This window comes from Loxodonta africana, chromosome 4 (assembly GCF_030014295.1).
Source record: "Loxodonta africana isolate mLoxAfr1 chromosome 4, mLoxAfr1.hap2, whole genome shotgun sequence".
Classification (NCBI taxonomy): domain Eukaryota; kingdom Metazoa; phylum Chordata; class Mammalia; order Proboscidea; family Elephantidae; genus Loxodonta; species Loxodonta africana.
The window spans coordinates 172,662,449-172,690,315 of NC_087345.1; the positions used below are offsets into that span (position 1 = coordinate 172,662,449).

Consider the following 27,867-nt stretch of genomic DNA (forward strand, 5'->3'; position numbering starts at 1 on the left):
TGAACTTCTAGCCTCCTAGACTGTGAGAGAATAAATTTCTGTTTGTTAAAGCCATCCACTTGTGGTATTTCTGTTATAGCAGCACTAGATAACTAAGAAGACTTGAATCTGGCTTCTTTCACTCATCATAATGCATTTGAGATTCATCCAGTTGAAGTGTCTTTCGGTAGTTCATTCCTTTTTATTCTGAGTAGCATTCCATTGTTTGAACATACAGTTGTTTGCTTATCCATTCACCAGCTGAGGGATATTTAGGTTGTTTCCAGTTTTGGAGGATTGTGAATAAAACCCATATAAAACTCACGTACAAGTTTTTTTTGGCACATAGGTTTTCTTTTTGTGCGGTAAGTTCCTAGGAGTATGATTGCTGGGGTGTTTGGTAAACGAATGTTCAGTTTTATGAGAAACTGCCAGGCTGTCTTCTAAAGCAGCTGTACCATTTTGCATTCCCATTAACGATGTATGAGAGTTTGGTGAGCTGTTTTTTAATCCTCAAATGCTAATTCCCAGAGTGGTTTTCTTCCTTGAAGAGGAATCTCTGGATTTGTCCCTGTCTTCTGTTCCTCTCAATTTTTTGTTCCAATCTCTTCTCTTGGGACTTTCAAATTACTTTTATTTAAAAGTCTTAACATTCTGCATCCCACTTTGGATAGTGGCTTCTGGGGTCTTAAATGATAGCAAGTGGCCATCTAAGATGCATCAATTGGTCTCAACCCATCTGGAGCAAAGGAGAATGAAGAACACCAAAGACACGAGGTAATTACGAGCCCAAGAGACAGAAAGGGCCACATAAATCAGAGACTACATCAGCCTGAGACCAGAAGAACTAGATGGTGCCCAGCTACAACCAATGACTGCCCTGACAGGGAACACAACAGAGAACCCCTGAGGGAGCAGGAGAGCAGTGGGATGCAGACCCCAAATTCTCATAAAAAGACCAGACTAAATGGTCTGACTGAGACTAGAAGGACCCTGGTGGTCACGGTCCCCAGACCTTCTGTTAGCCCAGGGCAGGATCCATTCTGAAAGCCAACTCTTCAGACACGGATTGGACTGGACAATGGGATAGAAAATGATACTGGTGAAGAATGAGCTTCTTGGATCAAGTAGACACATGAGACTGTGTCGGCATCTCCTCTTTGGAGGGGAGATGAGAGGGCGGAGGGGGTCAGAAGCTAGCGGAATGGACACGAAAAGAGAGAGTGGAGAGAAGGAGCGGCTGTCTCATTAGGGGGAGAGCAATTAGGAGTATATAGCAAGGTGTATAAAAATTTTTATATGAGAGACTGACGATTTGTAGAGTTTCACTTAAAGCACAGTAAAAATTAAAAAAAAAAAAGCCTTCTGCCTGTATTTCTTTTTCCCTTGTCTGCACGTAATATAGTGCCTTGTACCCAGTAGAGGCTGAGTTCACATTTGCTTGGTTTGGTTTTAGTAAACTAAATGAAAACCATCTCAAGGGTATTGACTACCACTGGGCGCCCCGGGGGCGGGGCGGGGGGCTTTGCTGCAAGTGTATGTATATAGGGACAAGGGACAGCTACAGGAGGTGGTCGAGACCTACCCCAAGATCTAGGGAGAGATTCCTAATATTTCTCTTGGGCAGTAAGATGCCACTAGGTGTTGAGTATAAAACTGTGCTCAGACTTTCACAGCAGTGAGTACCCATTTTGTCTCAGGCAGAGAAGTTAGAAACGAATCTCTGTGGTTATTAAGAAGAGAAATTTATCTTGTAGATCATGACTATGAAGTGTGTGGAGTCTTGTGAAAAGGACTTTATCTCCTTTTAAAGCTTGTGCGGGCGTCCCTGGGTGGCGTGGTCCTGGGTGGAGCAAACAGTGAAGCCTGTGACTACTAGCTGATAGGCTGGTGGTTTGAACCTATCTAGAGGTGCCTCAGAGGACAGACCTGGCAAGCTGTTGCCTAAGGTTACTGCCTTGAAAACCCTATCTAGCAGTTCTATTCTCTGCACACATGGGGTTGCTGTGAGTTAGAATCTACTCCATGGCAACTACCAACAGTTACTGGGTAGCCAAAGCACTCAGTCACTAACCAAAAGGTTGGTGGTTCAAGTCCACCCAGAGGCAGCTTGGAAGAAAGGCCTGACAATCTACTTTTTAAAAGATCACAGCCATTGGAAACAGTATAGACCACAGTTCTACTCACACACACCGGGGATCGCCGTCAGAATTGATTCTATGACAACTGTTTTTTTTTAAAGCTTTTACAATATTGGAAACCCTGGTGGTATAGTGGTTAAGTGCTACGGCTGCTAACCAAAGGGTCATCAGTTCGAATCTGCCAGGCGCTCCTTGGAAACTCTATGGGGCAGTTCTATGCTGTCCTATAGGGTCGGTATGAGTCGGAATTGACTCAACGGCACTGGGTTTGGTTTCGGTTTTACAATTTTATTTTTTAATCAGTGGGGTGTATAGCATAGTGGTTAAGAATGAGAACTCCGGAGCCAGACTCTGTTGATTTAACTCATCCCAGCTCTGCTATTAACCACCTGTGTGACCTTGGGATAATAATAGCAGCTAGTTGGGTTTTGGTTAGTTGCGAAGATTAATGTTTAACCTGTAGACAGTGCTTAGAATAGTACCTGGCAAATATTAAGTGCTATATTTGAGCCCTGGTGGCATAATGGTTAAGTGCTACTAACTGAAAGATTGGTGGTTTGAACCTACCAGCCGTTCCTCAGGAGGAAAGACGTGGTGATCTGATCCTGTAAAGATTACAGGCTAGGAAACTCTATGGGGCAGTTCTCCTCTGTCCTGTAGAGTCACTATGGGTCAAAATTGACTCGACGGGACACAACAACAACAATAATATATGAGTACTAGTTGCTGCTGTTACTGTTATTGACTAAACTTTACCCCTGATATGCTGAAAAATACGTGTCCTTCCTGCATCTGTCCCACTGTCACCACTGTCAGGTACTAGGTACTCGTTCAAAGAATTATTACAATTAAGTTAGCTATGAGAACCAGGGTTTTACGACATTAATTGGGTTAATGTCCAGCTACTGGTTTTCCTGGGCTGGTTGTGTGCTTTTCCTCACCTATGCTCATGCAGACTACACATTTTTAAGTGATGTCTGTTCTCTGGTCTACACTATGCTTATTTTATTCTAGAGAACCAGAAGGAAGTAGTGATTCCTGAGGTAGACTGCACCCCTCGTCTGCTCCTGTTTCCTACCTTCCTCCATTTGGAAGGTTGAGTCCACCAGTTTGGTCACTGTGACAGGATTATGAGTTTTGGCTCAAGATTTTTTGTTATCCTTCTTACCGTCCCTATTGTGTACGTTGCTCATGGTCTTTGGGAATCCAGTCAAGTTGGTTCTGTGTTTTGGGGCCACTTCTCTGCTGCTGGAGCACGTGATCCTGGGGGCCAGTGAGTACTCAGACTCCCCCGCCAGCAAGCAGGGCCCATCCATCATGCTTATGCTGGGACGTGGTTGGGCTGGCTTCTGCCCGGGGCCTGTCCATTGTACACACCCACCGTGACACAGTGATTCTTCATCCATGCGAAGTTATCATAAGGGGTGAAGGTATTTATGATGTTCCCAAACGTCTACAGGCTAAATAGTTAAAGAATGTCTCACATAGGCACTATTACTTGAAGTGTTTTTAAATGTTATGATTTGTATAAACTTGTGAGGTGCGTTACTGAATTCATAGTTGCCTTGTGACGTTATGAATGTCTTACTAGAAGTGCAACTGCTGCTCTGTGGGGGAGATTACAGGAATATTTGCCTTTAAAAAGGGACTCCTTGGAATTGAGACCCACTTCTCTATCCAGAGGATATTACTGAAGCCCTGTGAGAGGGGAGGTGAAAGTCACCCCGACCCAGTTAGTACCCCAGCATCAGGAGTGCAGGCATAGTACACGCAAGAGTGAGCTTGAGCCTTAGTGCATATCTTTCTTCCCAAATGTAGTTTGTGTATCAATAGATTTTTTATTTGGTATTCTTTGTGCAATTAGACAAAAAGAGTAAGGCCTAGCCCTTGCCCCAAAGTTTGACAGTCTCATTTTTGTGAAAACAGGCACATAGAAAGCCAGTAGAGAGCAACAGAAAATGCCTGCCTTCATCAAGGGCCAAACCACTTGGATTGATCGGGCCGGGAGGGTCCAGGGAGTGGTGAGACACCTTGGTTGCTTATCCGCCTGTTGCAGTCCACTGGGAAGGCCACCATTCTCTCCTGACCGGGGAAAAGGCGAGGGCTCATTTCTGTGAAGAATCTTAACTCTCTTTTGCTATGGCTGTACATTTAGGGTGCCTCCTGGAGCTGCCTATAAAAGCAAACACGCGTGGAGGTTTTCAGACTTGTTCAGGTTAAAGAATACCTGGAAGTTATAATGCTCTTTGTGCTGCCCTGAAATGTTGAAATGTTGCATTGTTTTAAGTGTGTACTGCAATTTAGCACATAATATGTTTCAGCAAGCATGGATGTAATATTTGGTAAAGTAGAGGGTCAGTGGAAATGAGGGAAACCCTCAACGTGATGGACTGACACCATAGCTGAAACAATGTGCACAAACATACCAATGATCATGAAGATGGCGCACGACCAGAAAGTATGTTGTTCTGCTATACGTGGGGTCATCATGAGGCGGAGCTGACTCGACAGCAGCTAACAACAACAGCAACATGTTTTGTCGTTATATGTACAACAGATATGTATGTATGTACATACATGTTTGATTGTTGTTCTTCTTAGCTGTTAAACTCTAACTCACGGAGACCCCATGTGGTCAGAGTAGAACTGTGCTCTGTAGGGCTTCCAACACTGTGACCTTTTGGAACAGATTGCTAGGCCTGTCTTCTAAGGTGCCTCTGGGTGGGTCCCAACTGCGAACTTTTCAGTGCACTGGGTTATTTTGGTTAGTCAAGCGCTCAACCACTTGTGCCACCCAGGGATTCAATATATTTAATTACCGAGTATAATTTCTGAAACATCGGTACTTACTGTATTTGAATACTATACCAAAAACCAAAAGCAAACCCATTGCCGTCGAGTCGATTCCGACTCATAGCGACCCTATAGGACAGAGTAGAACTGCCCCGTAGAGTTTCCAAGGAGCACCTGGTGGATTCAAACTGCTGACCTTTTGGTTAGCAGCCACAGCACTTAACCACTACACCACCAGGGTTAACAATGTAAACTGATAAGTGCAAACCCATGTATCAAACACCAAGCTGGGTTTTTCTTCAATGTTTGCTTGCTAGTGGTAGGAGGCACCAGATTTTGAAAAAAATACATGAGAGAAGACCTTGTAATTGAGGATTAATTTTTCCACTTGTGATTTTAGATACTAACCATATCCCTTGCATTGTGAAGCAAAACACCCCTTGGAAAGTGTTAGAGCCCCTGGTACTTGCAGGAGCATGTATGAAAACGCACAGCACCTGACATTTCCAGCTAAGACCCTACACAGTAATGGGTCTTATGGGAAGCCCACGTGTTAGCAGCATAAAATCCACCAACTGGGAAGGTGTCCCACTTGGAAGATAACCCCAAAGGCTGAGGGGGTTGATGGAGTTTCTGGATCTCACCAGTGGGATTTTGGATCTTATTTTAGCTCCCTCTGCTTCATGTGTCTTCCACGTCAGTTGCTATTTTGACCATGAACATCCTCCTGCAGCTGGTGGCCTGCTGATTGCCAGAAGCCCTCACAGGAAGCCAGGGCTGCTGCTTTGCCGTCTGGTACCTCTGTCAGTCTTTCAGTATCTATTTATTGACCACTAGATTTGTACCTATTAAGTGCTAATGAAGTACAAGAGAAGAGTCTTGCTGTTAAAAACCCACAGTATAATTTTAGAGAGCAACAGTATATGTGAAATACAGGTAACTCTTGATTAAGAGAGGGAATGGAACCCCTAGGTGATACAAACAGTTAATACACTCGCTGCTGACTCAAAGGTTGGAGGCTGGAGTCCACTCAGAGCTACCTTGGAAGATAGGCCTGGTGACCTTCCAAAAAATCAGCCATTGAAAATCCTGTGGAGCACAGTTCTACTCTGACACACACGGGCTCACCATGAGTTGGAATTACCTCAACACCAACTGTTTTTTTTGTTGTTGTTGGTTTAAAGGGTGAAAAAAAGGAGTCCTGTGACACAATGGTTAAGCGCTGAGCTGCTAACTGAAAGGTAGGCTGTTCAAACGCACCAGAGGCTCTGAAGGAGAAAGATGTGGCAATCTGCTTGTAATGGATTCAGTTGTGTCCCCCCCAAAATATGTATCAACTCGGTTAGGCCATGATTCCCAGAATTGTGTGATTGTCCACCATTTTGCCATTTAATGAGATTTTCCTATGTATTATAAATCCTATCACTATGATGATAATAAGACAGATTGGTGACAGTTATATTGATGAGATCTACAAGATTAGATAGAGTCTGAGCCAATCTCTTTTGAGATATAAAAGAAAGAAGCATGCAGAGAGACATGGGGACCTCATACCACCAAGAAGAAGCACCGGAAGCAGAGCACATCCTTTGGACTCAGGGTTCCTGTGCGGAGAAGCTCCTAGTTCAGGGCAAGATTGACGAGAAGGACCTTGCTCCAGAGCTAACAGAGAGAGAAAGCTGTCCCCTTGAGCTGACGCCCTGAATTTGGTCTTGTAGCCTACTAGACTGTGAGAGAATAAATTTCTTTGTTAAAGCCATCCACTTGTGGTATTTCTGTTACAGTAGCAGCACTAGATAACTAAGACACTACTCCTGTAAAGATTACTGCCTTGGACACCCTATGGGGCAGTTCTACTCTGTCCTATAGGGTTGCTATGAATCAAACCATCTTGACGGCACACAACAACAAAAGGGCAAAAAGATTATGACAGTCAAATTTTACTTCAAAATGCATTTAATACAAGCTTGTTGTTAGGTGTCATCTAGTTGATTGCTACTCATGGTGACCCTATGTGACAGAGTGAGAACTGCCAACAATTACTTAGTGAGAAACCCAATATATAGGAAAATATTCAGTGCTTTATGAATATTATTATTTTTTAAATTTTATTTCCATATCGTTGTTGAGAATATATGCAGCAGAACATACATCAATTCAACAGTTTCTACATGTACAATCCAGTGACACTGATTGCATTCTTCGAGTTGTATAACCATTCTCACCTTCCTCTTCTAAGTTGTTCCTCCCCCATTAACATAAACTCACCATATCTAAGATTCCTATCTAATCTTTCAAATTGCTGTTGTCAATTTGATCCTAGTTTTTTGAAGAACTGCCACACTTTTTCCCTCAATGGCTGTACCATTTTGCATTCCCACCAGCAATGGAGAAGTGTTCCAGTTTCTCCACATCCTTGCAAACATTTGTTATTATTATTATTTTTAATCTTAGCCATGCTATTGTTGTTGTCGTTAGGTGCTGTCAAGTTGGTTCTGACTCATAGTGACCCTAAGTCCAACAGAACAAAACACTGCCCAGTCCTGCGCCATTCTTAAAATTGTTGCTGTGTTTGAGCCCATTGTTGCAGCCACTGTGTCAATCCATCTCTTTGAGAATCTTCCTCTTTTTAGCTTACTCTCTGCTTTACCAAGCATGATATCCTTCTCCAGGGACTGGTTCCTCCTGATAATGTCCCCAAGCACGTAAAACAAAGTCTTGCCATCCTCGCTTCTAAGGAGCATTCTGGCTGTACTTCTTCCAACACAGATATGTTTGTTCTTCTGGCAGTCCATGGCATATGCAGTATTCCTCGCCAGCACTGTAATTCAAATGCATCATCAGTTCCTCGGTCTTCCTTATTCATAGTCCAGCTTCTGTATACATATGAGACAATTGAAAATATCATGGCTTGGGTCAGGTGCACTTCAGTCCTCAAACTGACATCTTTGCTTTTATACACTTTAAAGAGTTCTTTTGCAGCAGTTAGTCATCCTAGTGGGAGTGAAGTGGTATCTTACTGTGGTTTTGATTTGCATTTATCTGAACACCAATGATGCTGAGCATCTTTTCAAGTGTTTGGGGGTCATTCGAATGTCCTCTTTGAGGAAGTGTCTGTTCAGGTCCTTTGCCCATTTTATGACTGGGTTATTTGTCTTTTTGTTGTTAAGCTGTCAAAGTTTTATGTATATTTTGATTATTAGATTCTTATTGGATGTATGGTTTCTGAAGATAGTCTCCCAGTTGGTAGCTTGTTTTTTTGCTTTCTTTTAATGAAGAAAAGTTTAAAGGTTTTATGAAGTCCAATTTACTTATTTTGTCGTTTGCTCTTTGTGTTTTTCTTATTATACCAGATAATCTGTTGTTAAAAGCTGAGCTCAACAGCATTACCCCTGCATTTTCTTCTAAGAAATTTTTTTGGCTTTAGTTTACACTTTTTGTTCCTTAATCCATTTTGAACTTGTTTTTGTGTATGGTGCGAGGCATGGATCCTGTTTCATTTTTCTGCATGTGGAAATACAATTTACCCAACACCGTTTACTGAAGAGTCTCTTCTTTCCCTGTTGAGTGGACTTAGCACACTTGTCAAAAATCAGTTGTCCATAGATGTATGGATTTATTTCTAGACTCTCAATTCTGTTCAGTTGATATGTGTGTCTATTATTATACCAGCACCAGGCTGTTTTGATTACTTAAAATCAAGAAATGTGAGTCCTCCTATTTTGTTCTCATTCAGCATTGCTTTAGCTATTTGGAGCCTGTTGCCATTCCATATAAAGTTGAGGATTGGGTTTTGTATTTCTGTAAAGAGGTCTGTTGGAATTTTGATCAGGATTACATTGAATCTGTAGGTTGCTTTGAGTAGCATTGACATCTTAACAATATTAAGTCTTTCAGTCCATGAACCTGGAACATCTTTCCATTTATTTAAGTCTTCTTTAACCTCTTTCAGCAATGTTTTATAATTTTCATTGTAGAAGTCCCGCATGTCCCTGGTTAAATTTATTACTAGATATTTTATTCTCTACAATGCTATTGTAAATGGAATTGTTTCCCTAATTGCCCTTTCAGAGTTCTCGTTGCTGGTGTCTATGAATATTATTTTAAAGCATAAACTACAAGTATAATAGTTTAGGATCATAAAATATGCTGTATATTACTTGACAAAGAAGATGGCATGAAGGTTAGGACTCTTAAAATAGTCTATTATTTGTCTTTATCCAAGCTGTCTGTACTCCCCCAACCCCACTAGTAACATGCAGCCTCGGCAGCCTTTGTGTGTCACTGAGAACTGCCCTTTCCACTGTGAGAGGCTTCATAGCAGGCCTAGAGATCTTTGGAGGTGAGTCCTTCTCCTCACTCTCCCTGCTGCCCTGTCTCCCGATGGCACCTTCCCACTATTGTCATGCTCATCAACTCTGATCCTGGCTCTCACACATGACAGTCCAGTCTCTTGCTAATGGTGCATTCATCAACTTGTTTGGTCCTGGAATTAAGACTATCATTATGACAAGTCCTGCACACCAGCATAGTGAGTACATGTCTGATGGGTGATGCAGTGGGGCTGTTCGCACACTCTTACTGATCCACGGTGATCTCTGTAGGTCTTATACACGATTGTGTAGTTTCAATCAAGAGATACCTTCTAATAGGTAGGTATTTTTGTGGATTTGAGTCCCTGCATGGCGCAAACAGTGTGCTCAACTGCTGACTGAAAGGTTCAGGGTTTAAATCCACCCAGAGGTTCCTTAGAAGAAAGTCTTGGCAATCTGTGTTGGAAAAATAAGCCACTGAAAACCCTATGAAGCGCGGTTCTCTTCTGACACACATGGGGTCACCTTAGTCAGAGTTGACTCAATGGCAACTGGTGTTTTTTGTTGATTTGGGAACTCTTTATTTATTTATTACAAAGGTTATTTGGAAATTTTAATATATATATATATTATTTTATATAGTTTATTATTATATGCTGTGTATAACGTATACTGCTTCTGTAAAGATTACAGCCTTGGAAACCCAGTGGGGCAGTTCTACTCTGCTTTCCTTTCTAGGTATCTCAAGAAAGAAAGATGGGAAAAGGTAACCAGAGTAAAAGTTGGGTATTAGGAAAGCCTCATCCCTATAGTCTGTAATGGGGATGTTGGACTCCTGGTGAGGGAGACAAGCTTGTGCCAATAGCTCCAGAACTAGAGGCACTTGGCAGTGTAGTAGTTAAGTGGTATGTGAGAATACAAGTCACTGAAGCTGTGAGCACCTCCACTGGCACCTTCTGTCAAACAAAGCCTTTTGAAATGTTAACAAGAAAGTGTATCTTTCCTCTGGCATATCTCTTAAGATGCAGTTGGTCTTGGGTTAGTCATAAAATTTTCGAAGATTTAACGTAGGTATTGATAATCATTCGACAGTCAAGTGCAAGTTTATTTTCATTTGGTATAAATACTTTCAAAAGGTCCAGAGAGCCCCGGAGGCACAAGACAAAGATCTTATGAGTCCGGCCCTTGAGCTTAACTTCTCTTTATGCTGTATTAACTGTATAGCTTGTCCTTTCTCCAATATCTCATTTTCCTCTGAAATTTTTTTTTACTTTTACATAATTTTGGCTAGTTTATTAACTCAACCTGTCACTTAACTTGGTCCTTGTCTTAGTTATCTAGTGCTGCTGTAACAGAACTACCACAAGTGAATGGCTTTAACAAACAGATGTTTATTCTCTCACAGTCTAGTAGGCTATGACTCCAAAATTCAGGGCGTCAGCTCTGGGAAAGGCCTTCTTTCTGTGTCAGCGCTGGACGAAGATCCTTGTCATCAATCTTCCTTTGGTCTAGGAGCTTCTCCACACAGGAACCTGTGTCCAAAGGATGCACTCTGCTCCCAGCACTGCTTTTTTGGTGGTTTGAGGTCCCCCGTCTCTCTGCTAACTCCTCTCTTTTGTATCTCAAAAGAGATTGGTTTAAATTGTAGAATAATTTTGTAGATTGAGTCTACATAACTGCTGCTAATCCCATCTCATTACATCATAGAGATAGAATTTACAACACATAGGAAAATCACATCAGATAACAAAATGGTGGACAGTCACACAACACTGGGAATCATGACATAGCCAAATTGATACATATATTTTTGGGGGACACAGTTCAATCCATGACAGATCCTTTCCTGATTGTATTCTTGCTTTTTATTTTTCCCACAAATTATTTTGTTTGTGTTAAGCTGATTCTGTTGTTATGTTTTCCTTTAAGTGTACCACATTGTGAAGTGACTTTATTTAGTCTTTGAGAAAACAAAGTTCCTATAACTGAAGTATTCTAGGTACAGACTTTTTAAACTCCTTGTGTTTCTTGTCTCTGCGTGTACAGTTGTAGAACCTCGGGTGATTCTCCTGCACACTTGTTTGAGAACCGTGGCTCTAGAAGGTGCTCAGGGAATGTGGGCCAAGACAGACTTGTGAGTCTATGGACACAGTAGGACTGTCATTAAGAAGAAGGAGAGCTGAGGATTCCTCTACTGCCTGTGGTTTCTTCTCCCACCGTTTCCCCTTGGCTTCCTTTGCTTCTCTTGGCCCTTTCACTTTCAGAATTTTTTTTTCATTTTTCCTTTCTCTTTGGCTGTAACAGCATCTCATTTCCAAAGCGGGGCAAATTCCTCCCCAGTTTAGAACCTTGAGGAGGAGCCCCAAGGGGGAACCTGTTGACTTTGAGTTGATTCCAACTCATATTGACCCTACAGGATAGAATAGAACCGTCTCATAGGGTTTCCAAAGCTGTAACCTTTGTGGAAGGAGACTGCTACATCTTCCTCCCGCAGACCAGCTTGTGGGTTCTAACTGCTAACCTATCTGTTACCAGCCAAGCACTTAACTACTGTGCCACCAGGGCTCCCCGGGGAGTGGTTTGATGGAGAAGGAGTTAAATGGGTTTTGCCCAGTTCACATGGATCCAAAGCTTTTTAGTAATAAGCAGATTTGTGGGGGTGGAGGAAAAATGTTTTTTTTTTTTTTGGCACAAAAACTGTCTACTTAAACCCAACGGTTTGTGTTTTTTGCAACCATCTTTGTGGCTTAAAGCAATGAGTTTGTGGCTTTGTGAATCTCACCAAGCAGTGACGATAGTCATGTTTTTTTGCCATCTTAGAAGTTCACATGAGCTGACTCTCCTCTGCCCCTTGCCTACCACAAGCTGATTCCCTTAAAAGTTGCCTCTGGTCTGGACTTGTAGGAATGAACCCCATTCTTTCTACACCAGGTAAGGCTGGCTTCTGACATCAGGCCACCCACATTCTTGTAGAAAACAGCACTAAGGGATGCCAGCTCTGGCCCTTTACGAGACTGGCGTGCAGCTGGCAGCTGTACAGGTCGGGGACTTCTGTGTTTGAGGAACTGTTTCCTAAAACAACTTTTTCAAAAGGTAATATAAGGAAATGCTGAATAGACATTGGGAGGGAATAGGAGGAAATGCCTCAGTAGCTAAAACAAAAGGTTTCTCAAAGCCACTTCTGTCTTAACCACCGACCTAATAATAAACCTAAGGGCCTTTTCTCTTTAGTCTAGATCTTTGGGCTGGAGCCTTGCTTTATTTTTTACTCAGTACCCTCTTCCAGGCTGAGTCATCAGAATACCACACAGGCAGACAGCCGTTTAGGGTGTAAGGAATGACTATATTACCATGTGAGCCGTCGTGTATACAAATTATACCTAGTTAGACAAATGTCACGGGGACGTGTACATTTTGCCTTAGCTCAGCCTGTGGCACTTGCAGTACAGGTAAGGTTTTCTCATTTCCCAGCCTTTGAGGAAAATAAATATTTGTCGAAGATTGGCTCTACCTAGAATTAATGATGTAGACCAAATTCTAGCCAAATCACTTACTCTGGATGCCCTAGACTGGTTTCTCCAGTCTCCTAATTGCTCTCTCCAGAATCTTTTTCTAACTGTGAAGTGCGGAATCTCTGTACAGTAAAGAATTTGGCTTTTGGTCTTAGCTCCTGAGAGCTGGACCATTCCTGAAGCCAAGGAGTGGGGCTTGACCAGATCAAGAGGGACCACCTGGGGGCTGATGCTGACTAAGCCTCAGGGGGCCAGATGTGATCTATCATGGCCATGTGGTGAGATCAGAAAAGGCCTTGGAAGATGGAGGCTCAGTGGAGCTTTCTGCAGCATGACAGTGAATGTTTGTTCTTGAGAAGGTTAAGTGCGTCCCCTGCGAACATGAAAGCTTTCTCAAGACCCTTCTCAGACCTAACACTATGTGTTTGCATCCTTTTTTCTGCTAGATTAAAGATAGCCATTTCTGGAGTTCGTGAGTCTTTATGACAGATTATCGGACCTAAGAAACAAAGCAGGGGCCACTACCCACTGACCTAGTCCCAGGTGACTGAGGATAAGAAGGGTCTGCACTGGCAGCTGGAGTCTGAACTGACCAGGGAAGGGAGGCTGAGTTTTCTACAGGAGGAATTTGGTGTTAGGTTTGGATGATCTCAGCCTCCTTGGACTGATTTGATACAGTTGGCAATGAGGATGGAGTTCACTTGAGCGGTCTTGACTTTGCATTGATGTATGCCTTTGTCAGTTTCTTCTGGCTGGACACATCTAACTGCTGCCCCGTGGTGGAGCCAACCCACTCTCCTCTGTCTTCTTAGGTCTTCCTTCCTTTCCTCTTCCCAAGTCCCCTTATTTGGATCTGATTCAAACTTGCGTTTAGAAAGTGCCAAAGATAACTCTTGCCTTTGGACCAAATATGTAAAATTTCAGCCATCTTAGAAAAATAAGAGCTTTGGAGGATCGCTACATGGAAATGACTTTATTCCTGAGTTTAAGGTAAAGGACAGCATTCGTTCTTTCACTGAGTACTTTTTATAAGAGATTTTAGAAAATACTCTAACCACTGCCAGTATTTTGTAGTCATCAGCATGGATGAAAGATTGAAAGAGAAAAAAGCTTTTCAGAAGCAGGAAATTAATCATAGCAGAGTATACTGTTTTGCCCAAAGATGCAGCTATTGTCTTATATTGTTTATTTTCTTTCTTAGATTTCAAAGTATAGACTTCCAGTAGATGACCTTGAAGACACAGAAAGCTGTGATATGAAGATTTTGAAGCCATTCCACTTGTGAAACCATGATTTAAATACAGTATCAGCATTAATGTAAGTATTTTGGAAAGAAATATCACAGTTTTGTGGTTAATACACTGTGGGTTCTGCCTATATTCTGAGACTATGTTAAAGTATATTATGAAGGGTGATTTTGTTTAAATCACACCCGATAAACCAGAGCTCTGTGAAAACTGAAGCTACCTGTGATGAAGTATGGGACCAAAAAGATACAGGGGGAGATGAGCCATTTTGATAACTGGAAAAAAAAACTGCATTTTTTTCCTCAGTGGTCATATACCCCAGCTTCTTTAGGAGCTCTAGGAAAGGCAAGGGAAACTTAATACTGAGGTTTTCTTTCTAAAATTGAAATGTAGCTATGAGAAAGCTTTCAGGGACTCTAAGTTAGAGTTTTCAAGATAAGAGTTGAGCCAGCAATAGAAATTGGGGCCAGAAGTATCCTTCTGGGAACTGTGCTATCTGGTATAGTTGCCACTTTGGGGCAGTATTTCTCAAAGTATGTTCCATGGAACACAGGTCCTTAGGCTATTAATGCACTGGGGCCAAAATGGGAAGATGAGTCTGTGATCAAATGAGTTTGGAAAACATTGGATTAAAGTTAACCTTCCTTACAGAAGGATCTCAAAAAGTCTTGGCAAAACTAACGAGCCTTGTGAATCTCCATGCGTACATGTAGTTGACGGCGCTTACCGGAGTCCTATGGAACCCTTATCTTGTTGGGCATCTCGGGACCAGTTTTCCATCTGCTCGTTAAATATTTATTTAAGACCTATTTCAGGACAGCCATGCATGGTGTTAGATGCTACGACTATAGCAAGAAATGAGATTGGTGATTCTTATGTATAGATAGTAAATAAGTTAACAAGTAAGTAAACAAGTAATAATTGAGAGTCACAACAACAAGTGTCTAAGAAAATGGTCTCTAAAGCCTGATGGCATGGGTTTAAATCCTAGCTTTGACATTTGTAAACTGTACGACCTGGGAAAAGACACTTAACCTCTGTGTTTCAGTTTTTTCATCTGTAAAATCGTGATAAAACTATCTACATCGTAAGGTTGTTGTGAGAGTTAAAATGAAGAGTATGTGTTGGCACATGCTAACTCCTGTACAGAACCCCTGGTGATGCAGTGGTTAAGTGTTATCAAATGTTACAATTGTAATAATATTAGCCAAGTGCTTTGAAGGCTGTGTGATAGATTGACTGAGGAAGAGATGATGGTGGATGGGAACTTTTGGATAGGATGGTTGGGGATGCCCCTGAAATAGAGACCTATAAAGATGAGAAGTAGGAAGCTATGTGAAGAGTATAGGGATAGCATCCAGACAGAGGGACAGCAAGTGCAAAAGGGTATGTCTTGCACAGAAGAAGCGTCTGGTACAATTTAACACTGCTCCGTCATAAAAACTCTCGACAAACAAGGAAGAGAAGGGAATTTCTTCAACCTGATAAAGGGCATCTACAGAGAGAGTTTTATTTCAAGGAAATGGCCCATGCAGTTATAGAGGCTGGCAAGTCCCAAATTCGTGGGTCAGATGTCAGGCTGGAAGTTTCTCCTGACTCATGTTGTTGTAGGGGCATACACACCCAAAATCAGCAGGTCGGACGGCAGACTGCCGGCTCACGTCCCAAGGAACTCAGCGAATGACTAGTTGGATGCAGGATCCAGTAAGGACGAGTTTTTCCAGAACATCCGTATATTGGATGCAGGTCACACCCCCAAGGAGACTACCATTTCAACTGATTGACTGCTCACAACAGATCACAAAATGGAGGATGATTACATCATGTCTGCCAAACCACCGAGGGTCATGGCCTAGCCAAGTTGACACATAACCTTTACCATCACACACACTTTGGTGAAAGTTGCTCTAGGATCTTTTCTTGCTCTGCTGAAAAACCTGACAATTCTGGTTGGGTTTGAAAGCCATCTCTGCCCTCAGAGCCAGGACTTGTGGGTATGAATCGTACATCTAGGGAGCCGCCAACTTCTAGGTAAGGATGAGTGGGAGGGTAGTGTTAGGTGAACTTTAAAAAAGAGTGGCATTCTTTCTTTGCTCTCTGATGGTTTTGGTTTTGTTATTTCATGAGGAGAAAGCCAAGAAAAGGATTTTACTACTGTGCTTTTGAAGTTTAGCTAGAATTGTCTGAAAATCTTCATTTAGAATCAGAATAATTGGAAGAGGTGTTTCATACTTTTAGATGCAGAGAAAGTCTTTATAAAGCAAAATCCCAACCGTGTGTGCGTCATATCTCTTCAGGCATTGGTGGGACCCGGTGCTTGGCCCCCAGAGATGATAGCGATTCCTGAAGTGAAGTGTAGGGAAAAAAGGAGCTTTTTCAAAAGGCATGTGCTTGATGTAATGTGTTTCCTAAACCTCAGAAGTACTTTGACTGTGGATGTAACCCATTTGCTTTAATACATTCTTTCCTCGTGATTTTTTTTACTATTTTAGATTATGTGAAAACAAAGCCCGTTTGATGTTTCGTGCAAACCTCATGTTTTGAGCACATGACTTAAGACTACACTTTGTGGATGATTTCAAGCCGTGTTTGTTTTTTCCTTTACAGGATATGTGTGCATGTGGGATGTGGTGTATGTGTAATGTGTGTGTGTTAGTGAGTCAGATTTTGTAAGTTATATCTGAGTACTTCTAGCTATTATTTCTGCCTTTTCTTATATGGGATACAAACAACCTACCATAAAATAATATTTTTAAAATCTGGTGTTTTCTGACTGACTTGGCATGAAATCAGAGAACGTCCTTCCTCTTCAAGCCTTGGTTAAGGGCTCCTTGTCTGGGTTTTCCTTGTGTGTGTATGTGTGTGGTTTTCTGTTTTGTTTTATAATTTTTTTAATGTGGTTATTGTTTGGTTATGTTTTGTTGTGCATGTGAGGTTTATGTGTTGAGGCTTTTGAGGAAATAATTGTTCAGTATTTCGCTAAAACATTCTTACTCTGAAAGAAGCTTCTTAATTTATTTTGGAGCATAGATCCACAGGATTTTTATATTATCATTATAATATTAGAGGTGACATGTCCCCTTTGGTTAGAAGCTAGACTGTCATCCATGAGGAAATCTCTGGCTTAAAAGAAACCGTGATTTTGGAATCCTGGCTTTTAGGCTATCCTGTGCCCTAGGTTCAGGGCCTCTTACTAACTTCGGATCACAGGAGAAAGAGAGTGGTCGTCTGGGAGGAACCATTTGAACCTTGTCATAGGTTGAATTGTGTCCCCCAAAAGTATATGTCAACTTGGCTAGGCCATGATTCCCAGGATTGTGTGGTTGTCCTCCATTTTGTGATCTGATGTAATTATGTCCCATTTCATGATATGTTGTAAATCTTAACCTCTTTATGTTAATGAGGCAGGATCAGTGTGGCGTGTAACCCACAGCCTTACAAGAGAGTGTGACTTCACACCCTTACTTAACGCACACCCTTGCTTGAGTCGTACCTTTTATCCCAGGGGAATACACAGCGATTATGTGCACAGGGCAGATGTCCTGCTCAAGGATCAGAAGAAATGCCTCAGCATCAACCCCAACTATGAGCCTCAGGTGGTAGCAGTGCACCCCAGGGATGACGTGGTGGGCGTTGGGCATGTGGGCAGGAATGTCTGCCTCTACTCTATCCTGAGCTCCACGCTAAGGAATGAGGGCAAGGTCCGGGAGGACAAGGGCTCCTGACGAACCTGGCCTACTCCCAGGGCAGTGCCTTCCTCACCGTGTGTGATGCCAGCAAAGCAGTCATGGTCTTCAGTGTGGCCAGTGGCTACTCGGAGAACAACATTTTCTACAGACACCGTGCAAATATTATCTGTCTGGCCTGGTCCCTGGACTATGAGCACTTTGCCTTTGGTGTCATGGACGTGATGGTGCACATCTGGACCCTGAGTGACCCCAAGATTAAATTCAAGGTCCAAGACACACACAGGCTACACCATGTCAGTAGCCTGGCCTGGCTGGACGAGTACACGATGTTTACAGCTTCCCACGACACCTCTGTCAAAGAGTGGACAATCAACCTACAGAGGCCCACCCACTTGGACTGACTGAATCAGGGACCAGAACTGCACTGAAGCAGCACATGTTCTTTCTCTCAGTGTTTCATAACGCACCCACCCCCACCCTGCCTCAGGGAGGAGGGCCATAAAGAATGACGATCCTTTACAGGTTGTCCATATCTGTACATGTCCTTCTGAAAGCTTTAGACAGTAACAGCTTGCACATGAAAAATAAAATGAACACTTAAAAAAAAAAAACAGATAAGAGAGAAAAGGAGACAGAAGTGAGCAGAGAGGGGAGGGACCTCAGTCCCAGCAAGAAAGGAGAGCCAGGAGTGCACTGCATCATTTAGACCTGCGCCGAGAACCTTCTGGACACAGGGGGAGATTGATACCAAGACACATGAAGATCTCCAAGGAACACTGGTCCTGCAGAGGTTGAAAGGAGACCAGGACCTTCCCCCAGAGCCGACATGGAGAGAAAGCCTTTCCTCTAGAGCAGGGCCCTGAACTCGGGCTTCTAGCCTCCTAAACTACGAGAGAATAAACTTCTGTTTATTAAAGGCATCCACTCGTGGTATTTCTGTTACAGCAGCGCTAGATGACTAAGGTAAACGTCAACCTGTTATCTTGGCTAGATGGCCGTGCTAAAGGGCACTTGGAAAGATAGTTTTGATTTGTTAGTTTTATTAGTTTAAAAGAACAAGAGCAGAACAAGAGTTTGGTCTGCTCTGCTCACAGCTGCCTCTTGAGAGAAGCCTGCCTCCAGAACTCAACATGATTTGGATGGAGCAAGGTCAGATTACTGTGTCTTCTAAATGTTTTCAAAGAATTGGACTATATTAGGCAGGTGTTGCTAACAGCGTTTCTTCGGATCGTTTTACGGAGGAATACTGATTCATTTTTTTCTGCTCTGGGTGGATCTGTGCAAATCACTTTGTTACTCAAAAAAAAAGTCTTGTTTGTCTTGGGATGCATCCAGGCCACTAATGGGTGGTGTGTGCTGTGTCACAGACCTCAGGCCCCAAGCCTGAACTTTGCTTTGTCTATCAGATCAGATGAACGTTTATAAAACAGGCAGTGAGTCTTTGGAAGACTTCAGAGGTAGACATAACACTAATGTGTGTGAACCTGTGTAGACAGAGACTTTGGACAGATTTCTCTGAGATGTGGGAATGTGGGTGACCTGAAGAAAGAAGAACAGAAGAGGACAGGTAAGGGACTTCTGATTTCCTAAAAGAACTCTTTTTGGGTACATTGAGAAAAAGGTTAGCATTTCCAGGGTTGATAGGGGCCTTGTTCCCCCTCTTTTTTCTGACAGTGATATTTGGATGTTGGTAATATACCAAGCTCAGAAAATTTCAACTAAAAGTACCACAAATTTGACTTTTTAAGTAAAAGCGCAGGTTTTTTTTTTTTTTTTTACTGGTGCCCTACTCCCAAAGACAAGAGGGTTCCCAGCTCTCCCAATGGGGAAAACAAGCACACAAAAGTCCTAAAGGAATCTCTTCCGTTGTGACCTTTTATTAGATCCAATTTAAGGCGGAGGCTTTATTTGAAATAGAATTTACCATAGAATGGGAAACAGAAACCATGGAAGGATATCAATACACCTTTGTGCTTCTCTGTTCCCCCACCAGCTCCACACACACAAACACACACACCCCATATTTGCGTGAAAAGTAGGCAGCAAAAGCCTGAAAGGTCAAATAAGAGGCTGAATATAAATTGGAACAAGTCTTAATTTTTTACTTCACTTTTATTTGGACACTTTTGCTAATTCTCTTTGGTGGGTTTGAGAGTTTTTAAACATTCTTTGGCCCTGGGAGGGAGTTGTATAACCATAAAACTTGAGAATCCTGGCCCTAGAAGAAATGTTCCTTTAAAAACCCCAAGGACAGAAAATTGAATACAGCTGTGCAAAAAGAGGCGAGAGCTGAATGTTGGTTGAGGGCGGCTGCTGTGCTTTGACCAGCTTTCCCAGCACACTTGGGCTGTGGTTTCTTGGAGATGGGAGGTGGGGAACGTTAGTGTCCTTTTGAAGGTTTCAGGGAAAGGCCAAGATCTTCCTCCAGAACTATATGCTTCTGTGATTGTGGTTAAGAGAACATTTTTATTGGCATTGCTCTCCATCTTCGTGCTTGTCCTATGCATATTTTATTTTCTTTTCCCCTGCAGAGGTTTGGGGTTTATAGGTCATTTTCTGAGACACCGTGATCCTGCAAACCTGACAGTTCCCACTTAGAAATAAGCTTCAGAGCTTAAATAGTTTATACCAGAGTCAGAAGATAGGGCAGACAAGTTACAGAATCAGAAAATACAGCAGATGAGATCTCGAGCGCTAAAATCCCACTCCTCTGCTTCCTCAGTCACAGAATTTGTCTCCATACTTAAAAAAAAAAAAAGTTCAAATGTGGACCCGAGAGCATGGTATCTTGTTCCTTGTCTTTCCTCCCCAGAGACAGAAATCAAGATGTTGCTTCTCTGCTGTTGGACTGGTTGGTTCCCACCGTTTGTTTTGTAACCCATGGGGAGTCGTTGCAGCGTACCCTAACCTTTGTGCAGCCTGCTATTAATCACTTTGCTCTTGGTCAGACCATGTAATGGAGATTCATACTTCTTCCTCTACAAGATTAGATTACTGTAATTTTCATATCCTGGACTGCCCACTAGGGATCTGCATTAATATTTGTTGGTATATAAAGCAGTATTTTGTTTCTGAGGAGAAAGGACTGAACTTGCCCATTTGGCCGCCATCAGAAAACATTTCATGGGGGGCCTATTGTGAGCAGTCCTTGGGTGGCGCGAATGGTTAAGGCTAATTAAAAAGTTGGAGGATTGAGCCCATGCAGAGAGAGGCACCTTGGAAGAAAGTCCTTGCCATCTACTTCTGAAAGATCATAACCATTGGGAATTTCATAGAGCACAGTTCTACTCTGACACTCATGGCTTTGCTGTGAGTCAGATTTGACTCAATGGCAACTGGTTTGGTTATATTGCAAGTGTGACTCTGAAAAGTAGCCCTGCCTTCAGGTAAATTCACTTACCATAAAGGCCAAAAAGTAATGCCCCCATGGGCACATGGGCCCTGTGCCGTGGCTCTGCCTAGGGGATGCCAAGCTTAAAAGGTCAAAATATATGGAGAGTTTTGCGAGAGAGTCTCATATTGCAACCGAGCTCTGCTTAGTGAGGAAAGCCTTCCCCAGAGAGGTATATGGGGAGGAGTTAAACTCCTTCAGGCATGTAGAGGAGCCTACCCAAAAGCCAGAAGGACTTGTGATCACAGATTGAGAGGTACAGGTGGAAGAGTCAATGAAAGGTAAAGTAGCCTTTGAAAAAAATATATCTTTGGCACCTTCCCTACAAAATATGTGTTGTAGCTTCATTTGTATCCCCCAAAATGATATGTTGAAGTCTCAATCGCTCTACTTATAAATGTGACCGTGTTTGGAAATAGGGGTTTTCTTTTGTTGTCAGTTGAATTAAATGAGGCCATCCCAGAGTAAGATGAGCCTGCATCCTAATCCCTCCTGAGAATGTTTTTATAAAAATGGAGAGTATGTATATGGAAACAGGGTCACGCGCAGACAGGTGCCATGCGATGAATGCGTCTATAACCAGCAAAGGGATTGGTGCAGCCACCAGGAACTAAGAGAGAAGCAAGGAAAAGTTCTTCTCTCAAAGGGGTTGATATAGCTGATAGCCTGATTTGGACTCCTGGCCTCCAGAACCGTGAAAAGATACCTGTTCTTTAAAGCTACACTTTGGGATAGTTTGCTGTGACAGCCCTAGGAAATTAAGGTGATGTCTCTTATTCTCTCTGTTCATTTAGCAAATACTTATTGAGTGCTTCCTGTGTGCTAGGCACTGTAGGTAACACCAGTCGACAAAGCAGACAGAAGTCTTTGCCCTCACGGAACTCACATTCTAGGGGCCTGTGCCACTTGGGTGGGAGTGTAAGCTGAAGAAAGCCACATCAAGGAGTTAAGAGTACCTGGAAGAACTCCTAAATAAATGTAGTGTTGTTGTTATTGTTAGCTGATGTCGAGTTGGCCCCCAACTCGTGGTGACTCCATGCACGACAGAATGAAACATTGCTTCATCCTGTGCCATCGCCATGATGGGTTGCAGATTGGATTGTCGTGATCCACAGGGTTTTCGTTGACTCATTTTCGGAAGTAGATCACTAGACTTTTCTTCCTAGTCTGTCTTAGTCTGGAATCCATGCCGAAACCTGTTGAGCATCATAGCAAAATGCAAGCCCCCACTGATAAACAAGGGGTGGCTGCATATGAGGTATACTGGCTGGGAATCTAACTCAGGTCTCCTGCTTGGAAGGTGAGAGTTTTACCGCGGAGTCACCACTGCCCTCTGTAAGTGTAGTGGTTTGAGAATATATTTGCTTATGTATTTCCTCTCTTCCTTCTGACACAATGCACATACTCTATCCCACTTCCAAGATCACCAGGCTTTTTTTAATAGATCCTCTGAAGGGCATTATTCGTACATGCTAATGAATAATTCACTTCAGTGTAATGAGTTCAACAGACAGCCTCAGGGTCTTGGACGCCATTGTCTGGTACAGACTGGGTTTCCCTTAGAGGGGAGTTCGGGTGTAGTCCTATGTTTTATATCTTTGTGTATTGTCCCATTGTCTCATAATTCTCACTCAGAAGCCTTGCATTGACATATCATCTCTCCTTGGACCACCTTCCTTTTTTTATTCCCTTTCTTTGGTTTCTCTTAGTTGTCTCTTTTTTTTTCTCCCCCAGGCAGTAGGGAAATGACGCTTTGCCTCCGAATTACAGGCTCTCCGTTTTTAGAATTGGATGGAACTGTAGAAGTCTTATCTGGATCAATGACTCTTCAATCCCTGCACTGAAGCCACGTTTTCATCTGGTAGCAATGAAATGAGAAATAGAAGAAAATAAAGTAAATGTTTCATAAAGCTAAACTGGATTAGTTAACTCTGTTGTTGTAAGGACCAGTTGCCGTTAGGTCAGTTCTGACTCAGGACAACCCTAAGTGTCTCAGGTAGAACTGTGCTCCACAGGGTTTTCAGTAGCTGATTTTTGGAAGTAGATCACCAGGCCTTTCTTCCGAGGCACCTCAGGGTGAACTTGAACCGCCAACTCTTTGATAAGCAGCAAGGATGTTAACTATTTTGCACTACCTAGAGAGTCTGTGATTGTAATTGCTGTATTTTTCTGTTACTTTCTATCTTAGTCATCTAGCACTACTTTAACAGAAATACAAGTGGATGGTTTTAACAACGAGAAGTTTATTCTCTCACAGACTAGTAGGCTAGAAGTCTGAATTCAGGGAGTCAGCTCCAGGGGAAGGCTTTCTCTCTCTGTCAGCTCTGGAGGAAGGTTCTTATGATGCATGAGTCTTCCCTTGGTCTGGGAGCATCTCAGCGCAGGAACCTCAGGTCCAAATGACTCGCTCTGCTCCTGGTGCTGCTTTCTTGGTGGTATGAGGTCCCCTTGTCTCCCTGCTGGCTTCTCTCTTTTATATTTCAAAAGAGATTAGCTTAAGACACTATCCAGTCTTGTAGATCTCATCAATATAACTGCTGCTAATCCATTGCATTACTTCATAGTGATAGGATTTACAAAACACGGGGAAATCACATCAGATGATAAAATGGTAGACAATCATACAATACTGGGAATCATGGACTAGCCAAGTTGACAGATATTTTGGGGGGACACAATTCAATCCATGACACTTTCCTTGCTTGAGCTTTGTGCGGTTTTTTAGTGTCTCCCACTTTTAGTGTCTTCAGCATCCTGAAAGCAGCCCACCACCCGACACCAACCCATCCCCACAGTTGACTGATTCTTCCTCCCCTTCTCCCACCCTCCAGTTTTCAGACGGTGCCTTCCTCCTCATTTCTGTAGCCCCTGCCCCTAGTATTGGAGTCACTGTCCTCCCATTAGGGTAGAAAGTCCCCAGTTGGAAGTGCACATGCAAGACACAACACGTAGTGGTTCCATTTTACAGAATTATTGGTACTGTGGTTCCACTTTATTATGGGTTTATCAGGCCTTTCTGGGCTGGCCCCAGTGTCCAGCCATCACTTATAACTCTGTTTCTGTAGGAAAATTAGAAATGAACTTTTACAACAGAACCCTTATTGAGCTGGATAGCGCTTGCACTGTGTTTCTAGCTAATGGGGTGTGGGGTTTCTTGGTTTGTGGAGACTGGGGAGTGTAGTTACAGAGAGAGCTGCCCAGGCCTCCTCTCTTCCCAGTATATCTCTGAGGTTTGGACGTTGCTCCTGGTTCTCCTTTGTGACACTGCACAGATGTTGGCCTTGAAATTTCACGGCTTTCCTTCCTACCACAGACACTTAGTGTTTCCATTCAGGAATAAGAATTGTCCATTCCCACTTGGCATTTGGGATCAGCAAAGAAAACCACTAAAGGCACTAGTCTTTGTGACGTCAACAACAGCCTGATAAGAAAGGGCCTTCTCAGGTTCTTCTCTTGGCTGTGGGATCCTTACTCCACCAGCTGTATTGCTGTAATCCCACATCCCAACTTGAGAAGCAGCCTTTGTTGTTCTGCAGTGAGATGAATTGCTGCTTGAGAGAAAACAGAAACCCCATATTTTCGGATATATAGAGGCCTAAATGGAGCATATCCCACTCTGTGCATCTCAGATTGCTCTCTGGACCCTGAGCCTGGTGTCCAGGAATGTGATGTTGGTCCAGCCATGTAAGTAAGAGCTGGGTCCCTGCTGCCAGGGCTCATAAAACATGGTCCAGGCTCACCCCTGGCAAGCTCACAAGCGCGGGGCCAGAAGTTCTGTTCGTGCTGAGCTCTGCTACACACCCATTGCTGTGAAGCAGCAGCCTGGGAGCGAAGAGTTGGCTTGCTCATCGGTTCTTCAAGCCAGTGACCTTCAGACGACCTTGGAGCTCGAAAGATTTTCATCTACTGTCAGTAATGCTTGCCATAAGCTTTGAGACAGATACAGGGAAAGAAAGAGACAGACAGACAGACAGATACACGGTCTCTGATTGATTGATTTGGGGCATGTACGAGAGGGGCATTTGTTGGTTGAAAAATATTTTTTTACTTAAAATAGTCTATTTTGCTTTTCTGCCTTTTTTTTTTTTTTTAATCTACTCACAAGCAAAATTGTTTGTCCCTGGTTCAGAAGACCATAATCTCAGGCTCCTTCTGGTATTTCAGTGTAGATGTCAGGAGATGAGAGCCTGCCCCTGCCTTCTCTCAAGGTGTCAGAGCCCTAAGCTGGCTGAGAACATGAAAAAAAAAATTAAAAAATGAAGTGATTCCAAGTCTGGTCCTGTCATAGCAGAAATTAGAACAGAATACAGGTCCTGGTTGCCTAGTCTTTTTGTCCTCTGGAAATGAGCAACTTGAAAATACTCCCAATGATTGTTCAAGTTCGTGGCTATTTAGAAAGCGGATCTTTCCTGAGGTGAAGCTGTTAGAGAGCTTTGTTGTCTTTGTTTCCCTGCACTGACAGCTCTGGCCAATGTCCTGACATCATCGTGACTTCAGAAGTAGGTGCTTCATGGAGGGAAACTGGAAAGTGAAGCCACTATACAAAAACAGTGGAGCTGGCAATACATATTTTGTTTTCTGCCTATAAACTGAGGAGCCATGGTCTTACTCTTTTCCCAGTCTCAGAGGGATGTTAAATGTTAAATATTGACTAATCAAACCTGGAAAAGAGGAGGAGAATGTTCTAGTTGAATTAAAATGAGAAAAAGAGGTCTAATTGCAAGCTATTTTGATTCTAGTTTTGAGTCTTCATATCCCAGTCATTTATTGCATTTATTGAGTGGCAGACATTTCTGAAGTTTTCGGGGATACAAAGATGACATGGAGTCCCTGCCCTCTGAAAGCTTACAGTCTAGAGATTAGCAATCATAGGAAAGGGTTGTTCATAACGTAAATTGAGCTGAGTCATGAATGATTAGGGGTTTTCTAAGTGAAGAACTCACCATCCGTCAGTTTGTTGTACTGTAGTGGCTTGCATGTTGCTATGATGCTGGAAGCTATGCCATCAATATTTCAAGTGCCAGCAGGGTCACCCGTGGCGGACAGGTTTCAGTAGAGCTTCCAAATTAAGATAGACTGGGAAGAAAGGCCTGGCAAGCTACTTCTGAAAATTAGCCAATGAAAATTTTATTGATCACAACAGAACACTGTCCAACTGGCTTGCTTTGCACATGTCATCAAGCGGGATTGATTGCTGGAGGAGGACATCACGTTTGGTGAAGTAGAGGGCCAACAAGGATGAGGGAGACCCTCAGTGAGATGGATTGGCACCGCAGCCACAATGATAGATGCTAATATGCTCATGATTGTGAGGACGACACAGATTGGGCCACATTTTGTTTCTTCATCCATAAGGTCACCGTGAGTTGGAGCTGACTCATTGACAGCTGTCTTTCTCTCTCTCTTTAGCGGTCCATCCATCCATCTAAGTGGAGAAGGAAGGATAGGCATTCAGAGCAGAGAGAAGAGCCTGGGCACAGCACAGATGGCCAGTGTGGGTTCTCATCATTGGGCTTATGCCACCTTCTGGAGAAGGGTGGTGAGACATAACGCTGAAGAGGTGGGAAGGGGCCAGGTTGAAGAGGCTGGGGACTTTGGAATGTATCTATCAGGGCAGGGGTCCTCGATCTTTTCTTTTGCACCAGCACATGTATGCTGGATGATACTCGCACATGCCACACGCTGCATATATCCAAAACATGACTTTGTAATGAAACAAGACATTGACTGGGATCATAAAAGCCTGTGAGCGGCCATCAAAAATATTCCACTGGTCTCACCCTGTCTGGAGAAAGGAAGAATGAAGAAAACCGGAGACACAAGGGAAAGATTAGTGCAAAGGACTAACGGACCACATCTACCATGGCCTCCACCAGACTGAGTCCAGCACAACTAAATGGTGCCCGGCTACCACCACTGACTGCTCTGACAGAGATCATAATAGAGGATCCTGGACAGGGGGAGAAAAATACAGAACAAAATTCTAACTCACAAAAAAAAGACCAGACTTACTGGCCTGACAGAGATTGGATAAAACCCAAGAGTATGTCCCCCAGACAACCTTTTGGCTCAGTAATGAAGTCACTCCTGAGGGTCACCCTTCAGCCAAAGATTAGACAGGCCCATAAAACAAAACGAGACTAAAGGGGCACACCAGTCCAGGGGCAAAGGCTGGAAGGAAAGCTGGTAATAGGAAACCCAAGGTCAAGAAGGGAGAGTGTTGACATGTCATGGGATTGGTAACCAATGTCGTAGAACGGTATGTGTACTAATTGTTTAATGAGAAGCTAGTTTATTCTGTAAAACTTCATCTAAATTACAATGAGAAAGGAAGGGAGAAAGAAAGAAAACAAGACATTGAAATTATTTGTAATCTTCACAACTATAGACAATGCTTCCATAAAAGTAAGTCACTGCAGGTCCTAGTCTCTGTGAGATAATCTCTGAGTAAAGTGTAAATTTCCAAGGTGGTACCTATCTGTAACTTGGCTCCTTTTTCCTCTTACTGAAGAATATCTAAATGCAAGAGAATGAAAGTGACTATGAGGTTATTCTTACGTTTACTCTTTTTTTGTTTTGAAAATCAATTTAAAAAGGTTGTGGCGTGAGCTTTCATCAGTGAGAAGTAACTTGCTCTCCACCTGCCCACTGGAGGCAACACCTGCCAGCACCCTGCTTAGAAACCAGGGCTGGGGCTTGTGAGGAGGCTTTAGTTGGAAGTGATGTAAACCAGTATCCAGTTGCTGTTCAGTTGACTTTGACTCATGGTGACCTCATGTGTCAGAGTAGAACCGTGCTCCAT

General features: G+C 42.9%; 1 protein-coding gene across 23 annotated transcripts in view; it reads left to right on the forward strand.

Moving 5' to 3' along the window:
- Window positions 1-27,867, forward strand: part of SVIL (supervillin) — a 278,042-nt gene that overhangs the window by 60,720 nt on the left and 189,455 nt on the right. For 11 of the 23 annotated variants that reach the window (XM_064284973.1, XM_064284990.1, XM_064284987.1 and 8 more), the window contains 2 exons: window positions 12,047-12,157; window positions 13,940-14,055. The gene's annotated coding sequence lies outside the window, so the exon portion shown is untranslated. Of the gene's footprint in view, window positions 1-12,046; window positions 12,158-12,210; window positions 13,729-13,939; window positions 14,056-19,169; window positions 19,242-27,867 lie in introns of those variants that run through there. The other 12 variants (XM_064284985.1, XM_064284978.1, XM_064284980.1 and 9 more) reach the window with 4 other exon arrangements.